Genomic DNA, 20,851 nt, shown 5'->3' with positions numbered 1-20,851 from the left:
TAACGGCACCGGGATTATCAACCATCTATGGGATGATGCAGTGTACTCCTGATTTAACGGCGACGGGATGTGATGATTGCTTGGCCGGAGCCACCGGAGAGATTCGAAGATTTAATAGAAGTTTGGGAGCTAGAGTTTACAAGCCTACTTGTGTTATCCGGTACGAAAATGATGATTTCTTCGATTCGACATGGTTTCCGGCGGCTGATCCACCACCTTCAGGCGAGCCATTTTTTTAACGATTGAAACCTTCGGAAACTGTTATCATGTTAGGGTTTACTAAACTGTTGGGTTTGCAGAAAAGACGAAAAGTAGTAATGTCGGAATCATTGTTGGTCCAATAGTAGCGGCGGCGGTGGTGGTGGCGGTGATCGTCTTCTTGATTTTCCGACGACGGCAGAAAAGGAAGAGAAACGGTCAACACGAAATCTACTTTCGTTTTTTCTTTCTTTTGCATGCCCTATTCAACATATTCTCTGTTGTTAGATTTTTTTTAATAAATTCTTTTTAAATCTTTTTTTTTATTATGTTTAATTTAAAAAATAATATATTTTATTTTTAATTAAAATAAATTTATCTATAATATATTTTAAATGTAAGTAATTTTTTTTAAAATATAAGTATTTTTTTTGGTATATTTGTTTTATTTTATAGATGTAAGTACTTTTTTAGTTAAAAAAGTTAGGGAATTAATCGTTCAAAATATGAAAGCACATTGGTTTTTTTCTAGACCTTTTCCATTATTTTATCACATCAACCAGTTTTATAGGTTATGAAGATGTATCTAATAGGTTTTAGAAAGTCTAAGAAGTTATTTAATATGTTGTGGAATGTCCAAAAACTTAATTGTTCCAAAAAATTGTCCCAAAACTTAATCATTCTGAACACTAAAGTCTATGATTTTTTTTATACTTTTCCTTATTATTATTTAAAACACAGAAAACCATAAAATAATTCCAAATTATAATTATTATTTAAAATGAAAAAATTATTTTTGATTAAGTTATTATATTTTATATAAAGTTTAAAAAAAAGCAAATTACATGAAAAAATAACGTAGTTTAACTTGATTCCTGTTATAGGTAACGTACTTTCAAAAATTTTATTTTGGTATCTAACATGTAAATTTTTAAACATTTAATTACCCAGATAACCGGTTGAAGCATTAACCGGTTATCATGCTGATGTGGCAAGTGATGTGGTATCTAACTTAGTATTATTTTCTAACGTGGTATCTAACTTAGTATTATTTTCTAACGTGGTTAGTGACATGAATTTTTTTAATCTAAAATTAGTTTTCAACCAGTTAACCGGATACTTAAATATTTAAAACTCTAGATCTTAGGTACCAGAATAAATGTTCTAAAAGTACATTACCCAAAATAGAAATCAAGTTAAAGTATGTTACTTTTTCATGTAATTTGTCCTTTAAAAAACTATAGAAATAATAATATAATTAACGTTAGAAATCTAAAAAACAGAGATTATACATATCTACAAGAAAAGTGAGTTTGTAGTGACGTGCCTTAGCGACGATATGTTATACGACGACATGCTGTCGCTGTATACTGTTAAAATAAACGGACTTTCAACATCGACGAAAGCGTCGCTAAAACCATTATTTCTTGCATGCAATAAAGAAACCAAAGAAAATAATAAGGAATGATTGTTGAGAATTGTTTTTATTAAATAAACTTAAATACAAAGATTTAATTGTTTTTTTTGCAAAAAATTAATGGAAGTGACGAATTAGCGACGGATTTTAGCGTTCAAAAATCTGATTTTTTGTGGCGATTAATTTGGAAATAGGTCCATTGCTACCCGATTTTCTCGTTGGATTTGATGACGGTTTACGAGAGGGCAGCAAGCATGAAAGGGAAGACGATGACGCGGGAGAGATGAATTCTTTTGGTCTAAGTACTATAAAAGTTGCTACAAATAATTTTTCAATTGAAAATAAGCTCGGAGAAGGCGGTTTTGGTCCTGTTTACAAGGTAACGGAAAAGTTTCAGAATCTTGAAACTCTTTTTTTTCACTTGCAATCATGTCGATTTCACTACAAAAATGAAGAGTATCAACGGAGGAAAATTCCATCGCTGATCCGTCGCAAAAAGGGTGTTCCGTCGCACTACAACAAATTAGAGTTTATAGGACATCCCCAATCTTTAAGCGTCCCAATAGACCGCTTTATAGGACTTAATTTACAGGACCAAAATATAAAGCGTCTTATCTATAGGTATTGTAATAAGTTTATATGACGTTTTTGGGCGTCTTAACAAGGTTTTTAGAACATTTTTAATACAAAGTGTCGCATTAGCAACTTTATAGGACACTTTTGATAAAGTGTCCTCTAAACTTTTTTTTAGAACACTTGTTTTTATAGGACAAATTTTCAAATAGTGTTCTATAAAGTTGATAATGGGACGCTTTGTATTAAAAGTGTCCTAAAAACTTATTACGACGTCAAAAAACGTCATATAAACTTCTTACAACACCTTTAGATAGGACATTTTATTTTTTTGGTCATATAAATTAAGTCCTATAAATAGGTCTATTAGGATGCTTAAAAAATTGGGAGTGTCATATAAACCCGATTTTGTTGTAATGTCGGTCAATAGCTCGTAGGTAATGTTATCAGTGACAGATCAGCAAGGGAAATAATTTCTGGCCTTTCCTCGCAGATGCCAGGGATTACGTTTTTGGCCAATTCCCTCGCTGATCTAGTTTTTGGCATTTCCCTCGCTGAACTTTTTCCGTCGATGATACCTTGTTTTCTAGTAGTATTATAATTTGTGACAAATTCCAACTTGATTTGCAGGGTAAACTACAAGATGGAAAAGAAATAGCCGTAAAACGGCTATCTAGGAACTCAGGGCAAGGTCTCGTAGAGTTCAAGACGGAAGTACAATTGATTATAAAACTTCAACACAAGAATCTAGTTCGGCTTCTCGGTTACTGCGTAAAAGGAAATGAACGGCTTCTCATCTACGAGTTTATGGCTAACAATAGCCTTGACACATTCCTCTTTGGTTCGTATCTGCTCTCGCAACGCAAAATATTTCCTAGAGATGTTTCATTGTTTTAGATTTTTACGCGAATTGTTAACAAATTACGACAGATCCTAACAAGTGTAAGGAATTGGATTGGGCCAAGCGTGCGAATATCGTAAGTGGAATTGCAAAGGGACTACGATACCTACACGAAGATTCACGCCTCACAATTATTCATCGGGCAAGCAACATTCTTTTGGACAACGAGATGAACTCGAAGATTTCAGATTTTGGCACTGCTCGGATTTTCGGAGGCAATCAAATGGAAGCTAACACCAATAGAATCATTGGAACTTTGTAAGTTCACAAGCTTTCCTACTTCTAACGGATCGTTGCTAAAACAACGACAACATTCACTACAGGCGTCCTAATAAACTGTTTTACGAGACTTACTTTATAAGACCAAAAAATAAGCGTTCTAACTAAAGTCGTTGTAATAAGTTTATAAGACGCTTTTGTGTGTCTTAACAAATTTTTTAAACACACTTTTAATACAAAATGTCCATTAGCAATTTTATAGGACACTATTTGAAAAAGCTTCATATAAACCCATCTTTTTATAGGGGATTCGATTTTATAAGACACTTTTTTAAATAGTATCCTATAAAATAGTTAATAAGACGGATTTTTTTTTAAAATGTCCTAAAAACTTGTTATGACGCCCAAAAGTATCTTATATTCCTATAAAATTATTACAACGCCTTTAGATAAGAGTCTTTATTTTTTAGTCTTATAAATTAAGTCTTATAAAGCTGTATATTAGGACGTTTAGAAATTTTTGATATTCTATAAACTCAATTTCGTTATAGTGATTTTTGTTTTTTAGCGACAAATTAATTTCTGTCTCGAAAGCCATGCCTATCCTTTTTCAATGACAACGAACCTTGATTGCGACAGTGGATACATGGCACCAGAGTACGCAATGGAAGGAATATTTTCAACAAAATCGGACGTTTATAGTTTCGGTGTGTTGTTGTTAGAAATCATTTCTGGACAACGAAGCAACCGATTTTGTTACCAAAATCAACCCCAAAACTTCCTCTCAACAGTAAGCAATTCATGATCTTATCTTCTTTTGATTATTTCACATCACACTTTCTATTGCAAGTTTAATCGATCTTTCATTATGTTTGGTTATGGAAGGCGTGTCGCTTATGGAGCGAAAATAAAGGAGAACACTTGATCGATGATCGCTTGATTCAAAGCTTTCCAGTTGCTGAAGCTCTTAGATGGATTAATGTTGCGTTATTATGTGTCCAAGAAGATCCTCAAGATCGCCCAGCAATGTCAACGGTCGTTTTTATGCTCGAAGGTGAAAGGTCTGTGAGCCTTCCCACGCCATCAGAACGCCCATTGTCCTTCGCTAAATTTGCAGCGGTCTTTGAAGAAACCATGACAAATGGTGATGCAACAAGCTCCAATACGCTTCTTGCTAGATAGTCGAACGAAGTCGTTGGAAATTAGTGATTCACCTCATACGAGTAGTTGAAGTATTAGCTTTCAGAGCGTAATTGCCACCCCGTTTTTTCGGTGAATTTTATTTGTTGGACTCGCAAAGCGATATTCATGTATATCTTGATCATTAGGCACTACACAAAAAATGAATTTGTTTGACACCTAAAAATGTCTAAATATTCAGGGGTTGGGTTCACGTGAGACCAGCCTGTTTTCGTGGACCCGTGAGACTACCTTTTTACACTTGAAACTTCACAGCAAAAACAATGTGAATGTTACCTTCATAACGTTTTACTGTGAAGTTTCAAATGTAAAAAAAATGGTGTCACGTGATTCCAGGTCAAATACCCAGTGTTATAATTGAAAGGTTCATAACTAAGATTTAATTAGTTTATAGAACCAACCAATAATGTATCCTATAAAGTATTAATAAGTTTATAAGACGTTTTTGGATGTTTAATACTATAATTTATTTTAAAAAAATGTTCTAAAAACCCTGTTAAAAAGCATAAAAACGTCCTATAAACTTATTGTAACATTTTTAGGTATAATGTTTTATTATAAACTTATTGTAACATTTTTAGGTATAATGTTTTATTATAAACTTAAGATCTAATGGGAAACCGGTTGTAAGAGATATGAATCCGCCTGCCCAACGGATTTATTGAGTGTTCGAGTTTATTTATGGCATGAAACAACCCGTAGCATGAGTATAGCTTTTAAATACGTTACATAAAACCCTACTTGAGTCCATTTTATTTTATTTTACCGTCAAAACCTGTGCCCAAAAAGAAAATATTTTTGAGCACTGTTTTTTTTTTGGGTCCAAGTGTATCTTGTCTTTACCACGATTTTTCCGATCTAAATCAAGCAGGTTTTACATGAAGAAGATTTGGCTCAGCGTGTTCTATTCGATACGGGTAGGAGAAGAACCCGACTCGGTATTATTAAAAAAATAGAGAAATCAGAACCAAGTCAAGATGTGACGGATCATACCGTTAGAGAAAGTCATCGGTACAAGTCGGATTCGTCGGCGAAAGCCCGTGGGAGAGAATATGGTGGGTAAAGCGATCACCCACCGCCTTCAATGACGAGAAGTTCCACCAACGAATCATCGAAGGCAAATTTCAGTGATAGTCAAAAGTGACTGATGATGAAAATCACCAATGGATATTTATTGCCGATAGATTTCTGATGGCGAATATTATCGCCGGATTTCCAACGGTTACCACTATCAAAAGACTACCGCGGACACCCAAAAACATAATTAAAAAATAAAATAATTATTCAGTCGCTGATAATCCGTCGGTAATTTAACGATCCAATCATGTCGCTATCTTGACACATTTTGCATCGCGAAACATAGGATTTTTTTTTTTTTAAATAATTTAATAAATAATATAAAATATATTTTAGAAACATTCTTATGATAAGGCCGTCCAAATTTTGTTTTTTATGAGTTATATTAATAATATTTTTTTCAAGTTTGGAAAAATACAACTATGAAATTATTAAATATGAAAACATAATCCATACTAAATCTTTTAATTCCTGTAATAGTTTTAATTTTTTAGACAACAGAAACAGAAATTTGAATAAAAAATTGGTGTCTGATTAGTCTAAGCTGTGATTTTAAAGGTCAAAAGTATCTGGAGGTTTCAGGTTCGAATCCAATGATGAATAAAAGATCCCCTTATAGCCATGGAGATTCAAATACGGTGACTCCAGATTATCCACTGATCATCCTGGAATTAGTCGACTCGTATAACGTTTTGGATATCCAGGTTAATAAAACAAAAGATAGGAGTTTGAATCGTCTCTTAAACCCAATAACCTCTAAAAATAGACTTTTCATGTTTTGGAAATTCAAGAGATTTACATTATTTTTTTAAACTTAAATTATCTAAATAATAGAAGAATACTTACATAATGCAGCAAGATGTATCTTGATTTTAATATTTTATTTTATTCTATATCGATATTAGTATCAAATTAACTATTTAAAATTCATATTTTTTGTGTAAATTTTTAATTTAATTTTTTTATTATAATTTAATTTAGGTTCAATAACGAAGTAATTCATATTTGGTTTAACAATATAATTTTCTTATAAAGATAATAATTAAATATTTTGTTTAGGGTTTAGGGCCATTATATCCACTTCCACAATTTGAACCCATAAAGGACCGTTAGGACCCATTAACGTCTGATTATACTAATTTTGAACCATTTAGCACCATTAAGGCTCAATTAGACTCAATAGGAGAAATAAGCCCATGATTACCATTAAGGTCTGAACAAACCAAGTATGGCCCATTTACACTCGATATGGAGATTTGGGCCCATTAAACCCATTAGGGTCTAAAAAGACTAATTATGACCTAGTTTGAGTCGTGTTGACCCAATTGAACTTCTTAAGAAGAAATAGGCCAATTATATTCACTAATACCAAATGGACACTCAATCACTCCAATTAATGTATGATTAGACCAATTATGACGAACTAAGCACATTATACCCATTAAGGTCTGATCAAACTAAAAATGACCCAATTAGTGCCATTTTGAGCCAATTAGAATCCTTATGGATAAATGGAGCATATTAACCTACTAAGGTATAATTAGACTATTAATGATACATCTATTGCCATTTTGACCCAAATGACTCGATTATACCAAATAGGCCCAATAACCTAATGAGTGTAGATGGACCCACTAAGGACACTTAAGACCCATTCTCTACCTCAGTTACTCATAATAACATGTAGTTACACTAACCATGACCCATTTAGTGTCATTTTGACCCAATTAGACTCGTTACGAAGAAATGGGCCCATTAAACCCATCAGGATCTAATGAGATTGATTATGACCTAGTTGGCGTCATTTTGACTCAATTGGACTTCCCTGGCCTCCCCAAAACACTCTTGATACAAAAGAGACCTCCCGCCGTAGAGAAGAGATCTAAAGTCTGGGYCCCCTCGATCACCCTCCCTTGAACCTGAACTGGTCGAGAGACATGAACCCGCACCACATTTTAGAACCTTCGAGCCGAAAGCCCCAACTAGAGATGGAATTCCAGAACCTAAACCACTCYGTTGAGAGCTCCGTGACTCGTTCAAGAGAAGGTCCACCAATGATTGTCATTCTTCCCTTATCTGTTTCTTGATCCCTCGTTTTTAACTTAATACACATATCAATGTATTTTTAACATATTTTTAAAATTGTGATCGTGAATATATTCATATTTGAATTCATACCAATTTATTTTGCTATATTATACAACTTATTATTATATATGTACAATTTTTAAAGCTAGGCATCAGAACTTCGTAAAATTAATATACCAGAATACTGTATAAAACTGATAACCATCCATCTCTTTAAATCATACAAACCCATAAATTAAAATTGAGAGAGAGACATAAAACAGAACATGAATGATGATGGTTATATTGCGTTACGTTACACAGGTCCACTTCTAGTGTTTATATAAACGATATTTTATATTTAGTCGACTAAATATACGGAGCTCAAACCGATCGTGGCTATATATACTTGATCTAGATAGAACTCATTGTTGTCGGAGATTAAGGGGCCGTTTACTAACACTTACCCGGTAAGCGCTTATCGTTAAAATTTAACACTACCTTTACTTATCGGATAAGATTTTAGTCCATCAAAACAACAATGTATGCACCAATTTACCCGGTAAGCGTTTACCGTAGTAAGAGTCGTCGCCCTCACTTACCGGGTAAGACTCTTGGTTCTTGTCTCGCTCTTACCGGGTAAGATTCTTGATCCTTGTCATCTTCATTGGGTAATAAGGTAATGTGACTTGATAAACGCTTATCCAAGTAAGTGTTTGGTAAACGGCCCCTAACATGACTTACAACAAGAGTGAATAGCAGTAGGATGCTCGACCATTTCACTATACGGTGAAAGCGTCTAAATTAACGTTGTCTTTTCAATTTTGAGGAGAGAAGACAACGTTAATTTAGACAAAACTTCTCACTTTATCTTATCAGATAACTTCCTTAACCGTTAAAATAAATTATTGATAAACGTTTTTTACTAAATAAAAGTTTCCTCAGTCACTTATTGGGTAAAGTTATCGGTTTTTACTGTGTTGGATCACCTGGGAAAGTAAATAACACTTTAGGCCCTGTTTGACAGTTGTTAAATGGTTTGATACAAAATAATTAGAGGTTGTTTGTTTACCTCTTAATAGTTCCATTAAGAGACAACATCTAAATCATTAAGAGGTGAATCTTGTTTGGCAAAAAAAAAGTCCGTCTCTTAATGGTTCTAAAACCCTTTGAATGATTTTGTATCCTGAGCCTCCCTTAACCATTAAGCACCCTGATTTCACCGTAAACAATTACCAATCAAATATATTTCATTTTGCACTATATCATGAAAGCCTCTTAATCATTCTGACCACTTAATCATTCTGCACCAAACCATTCAACAACTGTCAAACAACCCCTTAATAGTCAGAATGATTAAGAAGATCTCATGATATAGTACAAAATGAAATATAATTGTTAGATAATTGTTTAAAATAGAATTAGGACGCTGAATAGTTAACGGAGACCCATTATACAAAATCTATCAGAGGGTTCTAGAATCATTAAGAGACAGACTTTTTTTTGTCAAACAAGATTTAGCTCTTAACAATTCAAAAGTTTTCTCTTAATAAAACTATTAAAATTATCGAATTTACACTTAAAACAAGATAAATAAGAAAAGAAATTGAGGGCGAAAGTACCTTAAAATGGCTTTAAAAACGAAGGCATCTTCATTTAGATTAGCTTGGTGAACTCCATACACCACCAATTCATCAAGAACTTCGTCAAGAATCAAACAGAAATGGATTTTCCCATCTGGGTTTTGTTTCTTTTTCCAATCTTGATCGGCGATGTTCATCGGACCACCGCCCAAGATAGTTTCTGGGATTCTTACTGCGGTGGCACCGGCAACTACACAGAGGGATCCCCCTACCAACAAGACCTTGACGCCGTATTGTACTCCTTCACCGGAACAAACAATGGCTTCGGGTTCTACAATTCAACGTCTGGACGAGCTAATGCTGCCGCCCTTTGCCGTGGAGACATCCACCCGGAAACCTGCCGGAGATGCGTAGACGATGCTACCCGCCAGTTAAGAAAGATCTGTCCGAACCAAATGGAGGCTGTCGGATGGTACGACCTTTGTTTCTTAAGGTACTCAAATCGGAATATGGAAAAGGAAATTGATGTTTTAGCTACTGGCCGGCGTGTCGATAACATTTCGGATTCTAGTTATCATCAATGGAATCAGACGGTGGCGAATTTGCTCGGAAGATTGCGACTGGAAGCTGCTGGTGGCGATCAGCTCCGGAAATACGCCTCCGGCAATATAACGGCACCGGGATTGCCGATTATCTATGGTTTAATGCAGTGTACTCCTGGTTTATCGTCAAGGGAATGCGATAATTGCTTGGCCGGAATCATCAGAAATATTCGACCATTCGGTAGACGTTTGGGGTTAGCATACCGCAGACTTAGTTGTGTTATTCGTTACGAGACTTATACTTTCTTCAATTCAACATGGTACCCTGCTCCGCCACCTTTAGGCGAGCCTTCTGATGCTCCGCCACCTTCCGTCAAGCGGTTTCCGGCTCCGCCACCTTCAGGCGAGTGGTTTTTAAATTGAAAACCGTACCAAATACTCATTTGCGTTAGATTACTAAATTGTCGCGTTTGCAGGGAAAACGAAACGTACTAACGTGGGAATCGTCGTTGCTCCAATATTAGCGACGGCCATGGTGGTCGTCGTAATCGGTGTCTTTATTTTGCGACGACGCCATAAACCGAAGGGTAAAGGTCTCTCTCTTTTCATCTCTTTTATGTTTCTTTTAACTTATCCATTAGAAGTGAATGTTTAGCAACGGATTTTTGTCGCGATTGATCGTCGGGAAATAGGTCCATTGCTAACGGAATTTCAAGCCGAGTTTAAAGGGACTTCACCTGAAGGAAGTAAGCATAACGAAAGCGGAGAGATGAATTCCTACGATCTAACGACTATACAAGTTGCTACCAATAATTTTTCGATCCAAAATAAGCTTGGAGAAGGCGGTTTTGGCCCTGTTTATAGGGTAACCGATTTAACGATCTTGAATTCTTTTCCCCACTTGAAACTGGTCGATTTTTGATAATTTGGATCTCTTTTGTAGGGTACACTTGAAAACGGAAAAGAAATAGCTGTGAAACGGCTATCTAGCAACTCAGGGCAAGGTCTCGTAGAATTCAAGACGGAAGTAGAGTTGATTATAAAGCTTCAACACAAGAATCTAGTTCGGCTTTTGGGTTATTGCGTAAAAGGAAGCGAACGGCTTCTAATCTACGAATTTATGGCTAACAACAGTCTCGAGACATTCCTTTTCGGTTCGTATTCGCTCTCATCGCAATAGATCTTTTATTTTACGAGGGTATTTTTCAGAAACACCAAACTCCCTTCGAAAATGGCTTTTGTGACGAGAATTCTCGTTGAAAAAACCATTTCCAAGAGGTTTTTCATATGACTCATTACACAAATCGTTAACAAAACACGACAGATCCGAACAAGTGTAAGAAGTTGGACTGGGCTAAGCGTGCCAACATCATAAGCGGAATCGCAAAGGGACTTCGATACCTACACGAGGACTCACGCCTCAAAATTATTCATAGAGACATGAAGGCGGGCAACATTCTTCTGGACAACGATATGAACTCGAGAATCTCAGATTTTGGCACTGCTCGAATTTTCGGAGGCAATCAAATTGAAGCTAACACCATTAGAATCGTCGGAACTTAGTAAGTTCACGAGTCTTATCCTATTGAATTGTCGCTAAAATCATTGTCACGTATCGAAATCCAATCACAGTTAGCGACATAAACAAGATAGTGACGGTCCTCCCGTGGAGAAATGTTACGAACATAAATTGTGCGTTTTTTCGTCTCTTTTCTACACTCGGCATCATATTTCCGTCTAAAGGGTGTCTTAAAAAAACTTTGTGGTGAATAGCGACGTAATTTTTGTTTTTAGTAACAAAAAAGTTATTATCATGCAAGCCGTATCCTTTTTCAATTGACGACGCATTTTCGATTGTGACAGTGGATACATGGCACCAGAGTATGCGATGGAAGGATTATTTTCAACAAAATCAGACGTCTACGGTTTCGGTGTATTGTTGTTAGAAATTGTTTCAGGACAACGAAACAACCAATTCCGTTACCAAGATCAACCCCGAAGCTTTCTCTCAACAGTAAGCAATTCATCTTCTCTTCATTTGGATAAATCTCGAGTTCCGTTTTCTAATCACGATTTTAACCGTTGTTTAATGAATATTGATTATTAAAGGCGTACAAATTATGGAAAGAAAACGAAGGAGAACAGTTGATCGATGATCGCTTGAATCTAAACGTTCCTATTCGCGACGCTCTTAGATGGATTAATATCGCGTTATTATGTGTCCAAGAAGATCCTCAAGACCGCCCAACAATGTCAAGTGTCGTTTTCATGCTCGAAGGTCAATGGTCCGAAACCTTCCTGTACCATCGGAACCACCATTGTCATCTGGGCGAATCGCGGCCGAATTTGAACAAACAACGACAACCGGTGATTCAACTACACGACTCTTGATCGATCCATCACATTCCAATACCTCTTCTCGCTAGTTGAAAAATGTCGTTGGAAGACCGCGATTCACCTCTTTTGTAGATACTACTTGAAACAACAGTTTTTTCACGATTGTCATCTTGTTTATCTGCTAAAAATCTTATTTAATTAATCCGTAGAAAGATATTCATATATTAGATGACTAGGTTTGAACCCGTGTATTACACGGGGTAATGTAAAAAAATTAAATCATGTCAGGAGAATTTATCTTCCAGATATGAATGATCATCGAAAGTACGATGCTATTTTTCCAATGGTCAGAATTCTTAATGACACCATGGTAAATCCAGAAGACAGATCTGATATCCTTTGTTGATTATTTAAGATGAAGCTTGATGCACTTATTAAAGAGTTGAAAGACAATGTATTATTCGGTAAGGTTGAGACAGGTATATGTTACATTTATGATATATTGTCATGTTAGGTAAAGGCTCATTATGCGATGTTGTTGTCGTGACAAATTCTTTTATGTGACATTTTCTGTCGAGATAGATTAAAAAGGCACAAAATATATGTTTAAAAATGGTTTTTTTGACAAGTGTTGACTTGGTCAAACTTATTTTTTATGAGTAAAATAAGTTTTGATCATGATATTTATTTATCTATATATGATATCTTATTCTTGCCGACTAGATCCACAAGTGGTATCAACCCAATTCAATCCGAAATCATTTAATCCAAACTAATCCCATGTTTAATCATGTTGTAAAAATTTTAAACCAAAAGTATTGAGTTGATATTGGGTTACTATTATTTGATATTTTATTCGTATATATATTTAGTAACTATAAACACACACACACACACACATATATATATATATATATATATATATATATATAAATTGAGAAAATTAAATGAATGTGATATACATAAGAAGTATGTATAAGTTGTATCAAATGGTTGACGATGAAAAAGAAATTATGAGTAGAGAAATAACATATTCAAGGTTAGAAAAATATTTTAATGTACCAAAGTATTAATCCGACCAACCCGTACGATTTGGGTTGGGTTGGGTCGGAGACATTTGAACAACCTATTAACACCCCTATCCAACAAGATATCGTTATATACAACTCAGCAAAATAAAACTATATATGTTTCATGGGAAGTTAACGTTATATAAAAATCCTGTGTGGTCATGGATGTTTAAATACGGTGACTCTGGATTACCCGTAAAGCAGCTGGTCGTCTTAAGATTAGTCGGCTCTCATAGCGAGTTAGATATCCAGACTAATAATGTTGAATTTCTATGAAAATGTAATTTGATTTCTTTTAGGGCAAATTGCATAAAAAAGTCACGTACTTTAACTTGATTCATAATTTGGATAACATACTTTCAAAACTTCCATTTTGGTACTTAACATGTAAAGTTTTAAACATTTAATTACTTGGGTAACTGGTTGAAGCATTATTCGGTTATCATGCTAATATGCGAGTGACGTGGTATCCAACTCAGTATTATTTGTTATTCAACCCAATTTCATCTTATCACTCGCTACGTCAGCTTGATAACCGGTTAATGCTTCAACCATTTACCCGAGTATTTAAATGTTTAAAACTTTACATATTAGGTACCAAAATAAAACTTCTGAAATTCCGTTACTCAAAATAAGAATAAAGTTAAAATAAACTATTTTTTCATACAATTTGCTCTTTTTTTCATTAAAGAAACAATATATAAACATGCAATTGAAGTTTGTAAGAATTTCATATAAGTTGTCAAACCATAAAAATATTAAACGAAATAATTTAATTTATTTAATATATCATAAAAAATTAAAATGCTTATTATCACAAAATTCTTGGTTGTCAAAATACTAAAACTAATGCTTAATGGTTAAACTAGAAGTTAAATTTTAATTATATTTATTTTTTTCTAACTTTACTATTAAATTAAATAGTAAAATGATTATTATGTCCATTTTTCATTAAAAAGTTAGATGGATATGGTAAAATATTAAAAATATAAAGAGGGTGTTCGAGATTGCTTATAAAAATAACTTATTGACTTATTCCGGTGTGACATCGTTAATAAGCACTTTTGAGTGTTTGGATAAACAACTTATACCGGTGTTAAACCGATAATAAAGAGTTTTTGAAAAAGTTAAATCATTAACTTATAATAAGTTGATAAAGACTTTTATAGAAAAATATAAATTGTTCCAAATAATCAATCCCAAACACTCCCAAAATATGGTACGTTTTTCTAAAATATTTATGTGTAACACTTTAAAATTAATTCAAAATGTGGTCGAGATAATAAGGTTTAAAATAAACTAGAGTTGCTATATTTAAGTTATGTTAAAATAACGTACTTAATCCAGGATATGTCTGGATTAATCTGATAAATTATGACTGTAAGAAATCAATTCTAGTAGACTCGGTGGCTTATTTTTTGTGTAGATCTGAAATCAAATTTTGGACATATGAAATATTCCAACACATGTTTAATTAAATTTTATTTTTTGGACGTATAATGTAACACACACACACACACACACACATATATATATATATATATATATATGTGTGTGTGTGTGTGTGTGTGTGTTAAATGGGGTCTTCATTTAAGAACCCATAAAATTATGATAATCTTGAGAACTTGTGTATCAGATGCTATTTCACATCATTTCTATAAATATCTCAATTATTTGGATTGCATTGGTTGTACAAATGGATATGGTTGCATTTGAAATATACCATATATATATATATATATATATATATATATATATATATATATAGACTTGAGATCATGTAAGACCAAAGGTTTTTTGTGAGACTTGTAAGACCAATTCTCTACCTTTGGATTAGATATACAATCTGAACATTTATTATCACAAAATTGCCACGAGACTTCTCAATAATCATAAAATTGCCACCGTACAACTTTAGACCATTAGATCATTAGCTTATAAAGTTGATCAGTGAACACAAATTGGTTTTACGGATATTACGAAAAACCCTTGGTCTCACGTGAACCCAACCACATATATATATATATATATATATATATATATATATATATATATATATATATATAACTATTCACTTGGATGTCCTATTGCTTTTAATATTCAGCAAAAGAAAAAACAATTATAAAATAACAAAATTTGGTATTAAATAACTTAAAAGGTCATGCAGGCCGTGCCATAAAAATATGTCTAATAATTTTCTTAACATTTTCTATTCTTCATTATATTTTTATTGTGAATATTAATTTTTATTTATTGGTATATCATTTCGATGCCGACACCCCGGTATTACATATGTTAATATAAGAATACGTGTGACCTTTTTTAAATCACTATGATAAGTTTATACTTTCTATTTATAATATTGAGTAAATTACATGAAAAAAGTAACGTACTTTAACTTGATTCTTATTTTAGGTAACATACTCTCATAACTTTCATTTTTATACCTAAAATATAAAATTTTAAACATTTAAGTATCCGGGTAACAGGTTAAACATTTGCTATTCAATCCAATTTCATCAGCATGGTAACTAATTAATTCTTCAACCGGTTATACCGAGTACTTAAACGTTTAAAATTTTACATCTTATGTACCAAAATGGATGTTTTAAAAGTACGTTTCCCAAAATAGGAATCAAGTTAAAGTACATTACTTTTTCATGTAATTTACCCTATAATATTATGTGATTGTTGCAAAACGAAGCTTATTATGTAAGATTAAACCGAAATTTGTTATTTAGAAAACATGAATAACGTTTACAATGACTACAAAGTTCTTCTTCGTAAAAAGAGGATGACAAGTTTATGTCGGTCTGTAATTTTCGTATCTTTGGTCGGGTTTGTCGGGTTGATAATTTGGTATATTTAAATATTTTTCTAACATTGAATATATTATTTTTCTACTCATAATTTCTTTTTCATCATCAACAATTTGATACAACTTATTCATACTTCTTACGTATATCATATTCAGCAAATTTTCTTAATTTACATATATATGTTCACAATTACTGAACATATATACGAATGAGTTATATAGAGATGTGAATAGATTGAAAATATGTGTATATGAAGAGCGTACGTGATAGTGTAATTGTCTAATGTATATATTAATAAAAATTCAACAATCATATTAAATCTAAGGAATAAAAGGATATCAGGTTCATCGAGTTGGTTGGGTTCAAATAATAGTGACTTAATATCAACCCAATACCTACAGGTTTGAAAATTTTACAACTCGATTAAACATTGGGTTGCTTCGTGTTAAGTTATTCTGTGTTGGTTTGGATTGAGTTGATCGGGTTGTTCGGGTTTTTGAGTCGCCTAGATGGACCTATTGAGGAAGGGAGGAAAATACACCAACCTATTTGTAACGAATACGAGCATTAGGGTTTAACTTACAAAAAAGCATAAAGTTCAAGGTGCAATTCTGAAAATTAGTTATATGCTCTTTGAAAAGAACTAACTAAATAACACTTCAACCCTTATCTTATTACACAATTGCATTTAACGACAAAAATTACGTTTTTCATAAATCCACGGGAGCACAAACGGACCTAATTTTCTTTAACCTAAAGACGCATTAAAATCGAAACTATATTTTAATTTTGCATAGACTTCAACGTGGATGCACTCGTGTTCATGAGGGTTTTTAGCCACTGTTCTTCCATCCTAAGTACATATTCTGTAACTACTGAGGTGAAAGACAGAACAACCGTTGAGAACACATTGATATGCTTTTAGTTAGCATTATCATATATGTACATTGGTCGTTTATTACAACCCTGATTCAAACGTGAATGTAGTTATAGAATCAAGTGACGGGCTAGTTGATTACTTTTAAAAGGCATTGACGTTTGGTGTAACGTAGACATGAGAGAATGGGTTCGTTAAATTTTAGGCAATGATTGAGGGATGGAGGATTATATCTCAAACCCTAATCATTATTGATGGAAATTCTTTCTGGGCGTGTTTGCAAGCTGTTGTATTGAAACAACGGGATCAAAGCATGGAGTTGAGTTGGATTTCAAGCATTCACAAGTGCAATCAAGGTAAGAGTTTTATGTTAAATCGTTGTTTGATTACGCTTGCTTAGCAACATATGCAGGGGCGGATGGCCATAGGGGCCTTCGCCCTTGGACTTTTTTCCTGATAGAGTGAAACATCTCCGGTCCATTAAGGTTTTAAGTATAAAATTCTTTTGGGCCCCTCCACTATTGCTGATCCAGTCCATTTATGTTCCGCCTCTGAACATATGTTGTTGAGAAATTAGTAGATTAATGGAGTCAAGGAGAAGGACTATAAGGTTGTCTGGTTGAAGGAAAATGTTGTACTCGTAGTGTCGTTAGATACGTAGAAGAGACCGACTGATTTAATCCATGTAATGTTGATTATATGATGTCAAGTTCATGTTGGGAGTTAGATATATGGGTTAAAAGCGTTTTTATGACGATGAATGAGTATCTTTGAGATAAAGGCGGTTTTTTTGCAGGGAGGGATGACGAACATAGTCTAACTAAAAACCTCTGAATGAGCCTATACAACATGCATGGTCGTGTAAGACTTATTCGTGATTTGGCACAATCGAGGCAGATCCAATTTTTTTCCGAAATGGTTGCATCAACTAAGTATCATAAATACACTCGTACAGTTAACTTTAAAAATATGTTATTTTTTATTTGTGTTATCATTAAAAATATTCCATATTGGGTTCATTTTAAAGGTATGCACGAAACCTTTCTAACGGTGTAATCTATAAACGAAAATACGTATATTAAAATCAATTGGGTATTTAAAGAGCTAAAAGTATAATTTCGATTTATCTCTTACTTTTTGATTTATGGTTTTAACCCAAAAAAATTACAATTTCATCCCAAAAAACTTATAGTTTCATGTTTATATACATTAAATTTTTTACATTTAACCCCTATATTGTTATGCTTTCATGAATAATCATACCGAAAAGGGTAGGTCCACCCGGGATTTAGGAAGGATTTGACACGATCATGTTGGTTATGGCTGAGTTTGTGAAGGGTTTGATCCATAGACGGACCTAAAGGGTTTGAGTTCATCTTTAAATCTCAAAAGGATTTGAAGACTTTGTTTTGACAACTTCAGTCTTCATCTCATCTTTGAAAGATCAACGGTATTTGTAAACATTAAAAATATCATAATATTATATTTTTCAAACAAGAAAAAACTATAAGGTGAACTTATCGAAATAGAACTATGTAAAAGGACATGAAGTATTGAATATTGAAATTACTCTGTGAGTTTAAGCAATTTATTGCATCTATAAAATGTTGGATTAACCTCTTTAACATACATCGTCTTGAAAACATAAAATAGTTGATGAGTGAATATTAAGTGTAGATAGTGCGACTTTATAATGTCAGATTGGCTAACATACATGATGTTGAACCTATTGAAATCATTTCTATATGCTTTCTTCCCAAGAACCTCTCTCCCACTTATTCTAGATAATCTGCAAATAATCGAAATATTGAAATGACGGAGGTTGCGTGAGACGGTGGATTGGAATAAAGGCGTGTCGTGAGGATGTATCTGGTGGATCTGGGTGTGGGGATGGGCTTTCAAAACCGCCGTTTTAGAGCATGATTATGGTTTAGTGACGATGGTGGATGGAGTGATTTCCATGGCAGGAAGAGAAAGGTTGGAGGGAGATGGATGCCCTTTTTCCTTCTTTTGGTTTCAAAATTTGTACCCGGATTGTCGATTTCATCCCAAAATTGAGAGTAATATAGTTTTCCTTTTAGCCGATTGTTTTATAGACAGTGGAACGTGGACAATAATTCAAGGTAGTGGGAGAGAAATGTGGGAGAAGTAGGAAAGGAAGGGGAGGATGGGGTGGAGGCTTTAGAAACTTGTAAATAATGCATAGATGACAGTTAAAATTCAACAACAATAATAAATAATATAGTATAAATAGATAAGGGTGTAAAATGGAAAATAAAAAATAAAAAAAATTAGATACTAAAAAAAATCAGTACGTATTTATCATATTTAATAATATTATTAAATTCAATAACTTTTGATATTGGGTTCATTTTGAAGGTATTGAATATACGATTAAAATGGTATAATTTATAAAAAATAAACATTTTTAAATATATTTTGTTAATATATAGTTACATATATTAATATGAGAATGCGTAAAATGAAAAACAGGAAAAGATAATGTATAAAGTAAACTAAATAACTAATTATAAAAGTATAAAGTGTAATTTAATAATAAAAAAAATTTATTTTTATTTATCATGTTGAACACGGAGGTTGTAGAGGTTTAAAAATTGTACATAATAGATCAAAATTTATACCTCTTAGAAATTCAATAATAACCGTTTAATATTTTTTATAATATAATATAGATAAATAATGGTGTAAATTAAGAAATAAAAAAAAATTAAATATAAGTTTTAAAAATAACTCACTATATATAAAGTCTTGTATAAAAATCGTTAATATCGCTGATGTTAGCTGACTATTAGCATATTTTATGGCCGCCAAGTCCGAAAGTTTCAAACGGAAAACGAAGGTTTAGTGTCATGTACGAGATACTATGAATGTTTAGGTCTTGACGTTTATATCTTAAGCTCTATTTACGTTTGTGTCGGAGAAAGGACAAGTTAGTATTCAATTAATCTTCATGTTTACGATAGAGATTTCATTTATGCTGCGCAAGTTGTGTACAACATTTATGATATCTGTTCATTATTTACTGAGTCGTTGTAAGTTGTCTTGGCGTCATAAATTGGGATGTGACAACGTACCATTAAAGTTTTAAAATTTCTAACTTTGACCTTACATTTAATTTAATTATATTATTATGGAATAAGGGTACAACATTGCTCTTTGGAGTGTCCCACCATACTAAATCTACGATCATCATGAGGGACTCTCCCCCGGTTACGTGTCCTTTGGACCCTTCGCCCCTCTCCCCAACCCAGTGGAAGCAAGCACCTTGAAGAGAATTTCCATTGCGATCCAGCCATAGGTTCCCCTACGACTACCTTGTTACGACTTCACCCCAGTTGAAGACCCCACCGTGGTATGCGCCAATAAGACCACCAAAAGCCTTTGTGGCACTAGGAGGTAAATACGGGTCCAATGAAAACCTGGATTGTGTCGGAATCGAACTCCAAGCCTCGTACTCATTGTATGAAGATGTCCAGCTTTTTTTCGCGCTAAGCGAAAACCATGACGACAAATTCAGTAAATTAAGCCATTATATTGTAATTTTTATTTTTAAAGTATCTATTTGAAACCAAAATCAGGCACAAAACTGGGTCAAAATCAAGCCAACTAAATATGTGTCGGGGCACAACATGATGAAACCAATCAAGCCGATTAAAATCAATATTTTAAACACAAGAGTGGTGTCCGATTGGTTTGAGCTTGAGCTTCAAAGATCAAAATTGTCTGGAGGTCTTAGGTTCGAATCCAAAAAGGAATAAAAATCCCCTTGTGGCCACGGAGGTTCAAATGCAGTAACTTCGGGCTATCCATGAAGTAGATGGTCGCCTTACGGCCTTTTAATCTACCTTAAAGATGTCCCCACTAGACAAAAATAATGTATCCGACCTAATTACCGAACAAGATTAGTTATGATTTTATAGTTGACTCCAAGTCGCTACGATGCTGTTTCG

General features: G+C 33.6%; 1 pseudogene; it reads left to right on the top strand.

The window, feature by feature from the left end:
• The first annotated feature begins 2 nt into the window (after positions 1-2).
• Positions 3-12,203, top strand: LOC112502248 (annotated as a pseudogene).
• Positions 12,204-20,851: the final 8,648 nt, after the last annotated feature.

The sequence above is a fragment of the Cynara cardunculus genome, unplaced genomic scaffold (assembly GCF_001531365.2).
Source record: "Cynara cardunculus var. scolymus isolate 2C unplaced genomic scaffold, CcrdV1 Un_Scaffold_1147, whole genome shotgun sequence".
Taxonomy (NCBI): domain Eukaryota; kingdom Viridiplantae; phylum Streptophyta; class Magnoliopsida; order Asterales; family Asteraceae; genus Cynara; species Cynara cardunculus.
The sequence above is the reverse complement of the archived record's forward strand: the minus strand, read 5'-3'. Positions and strand labels throughout refer to the sequence as shown.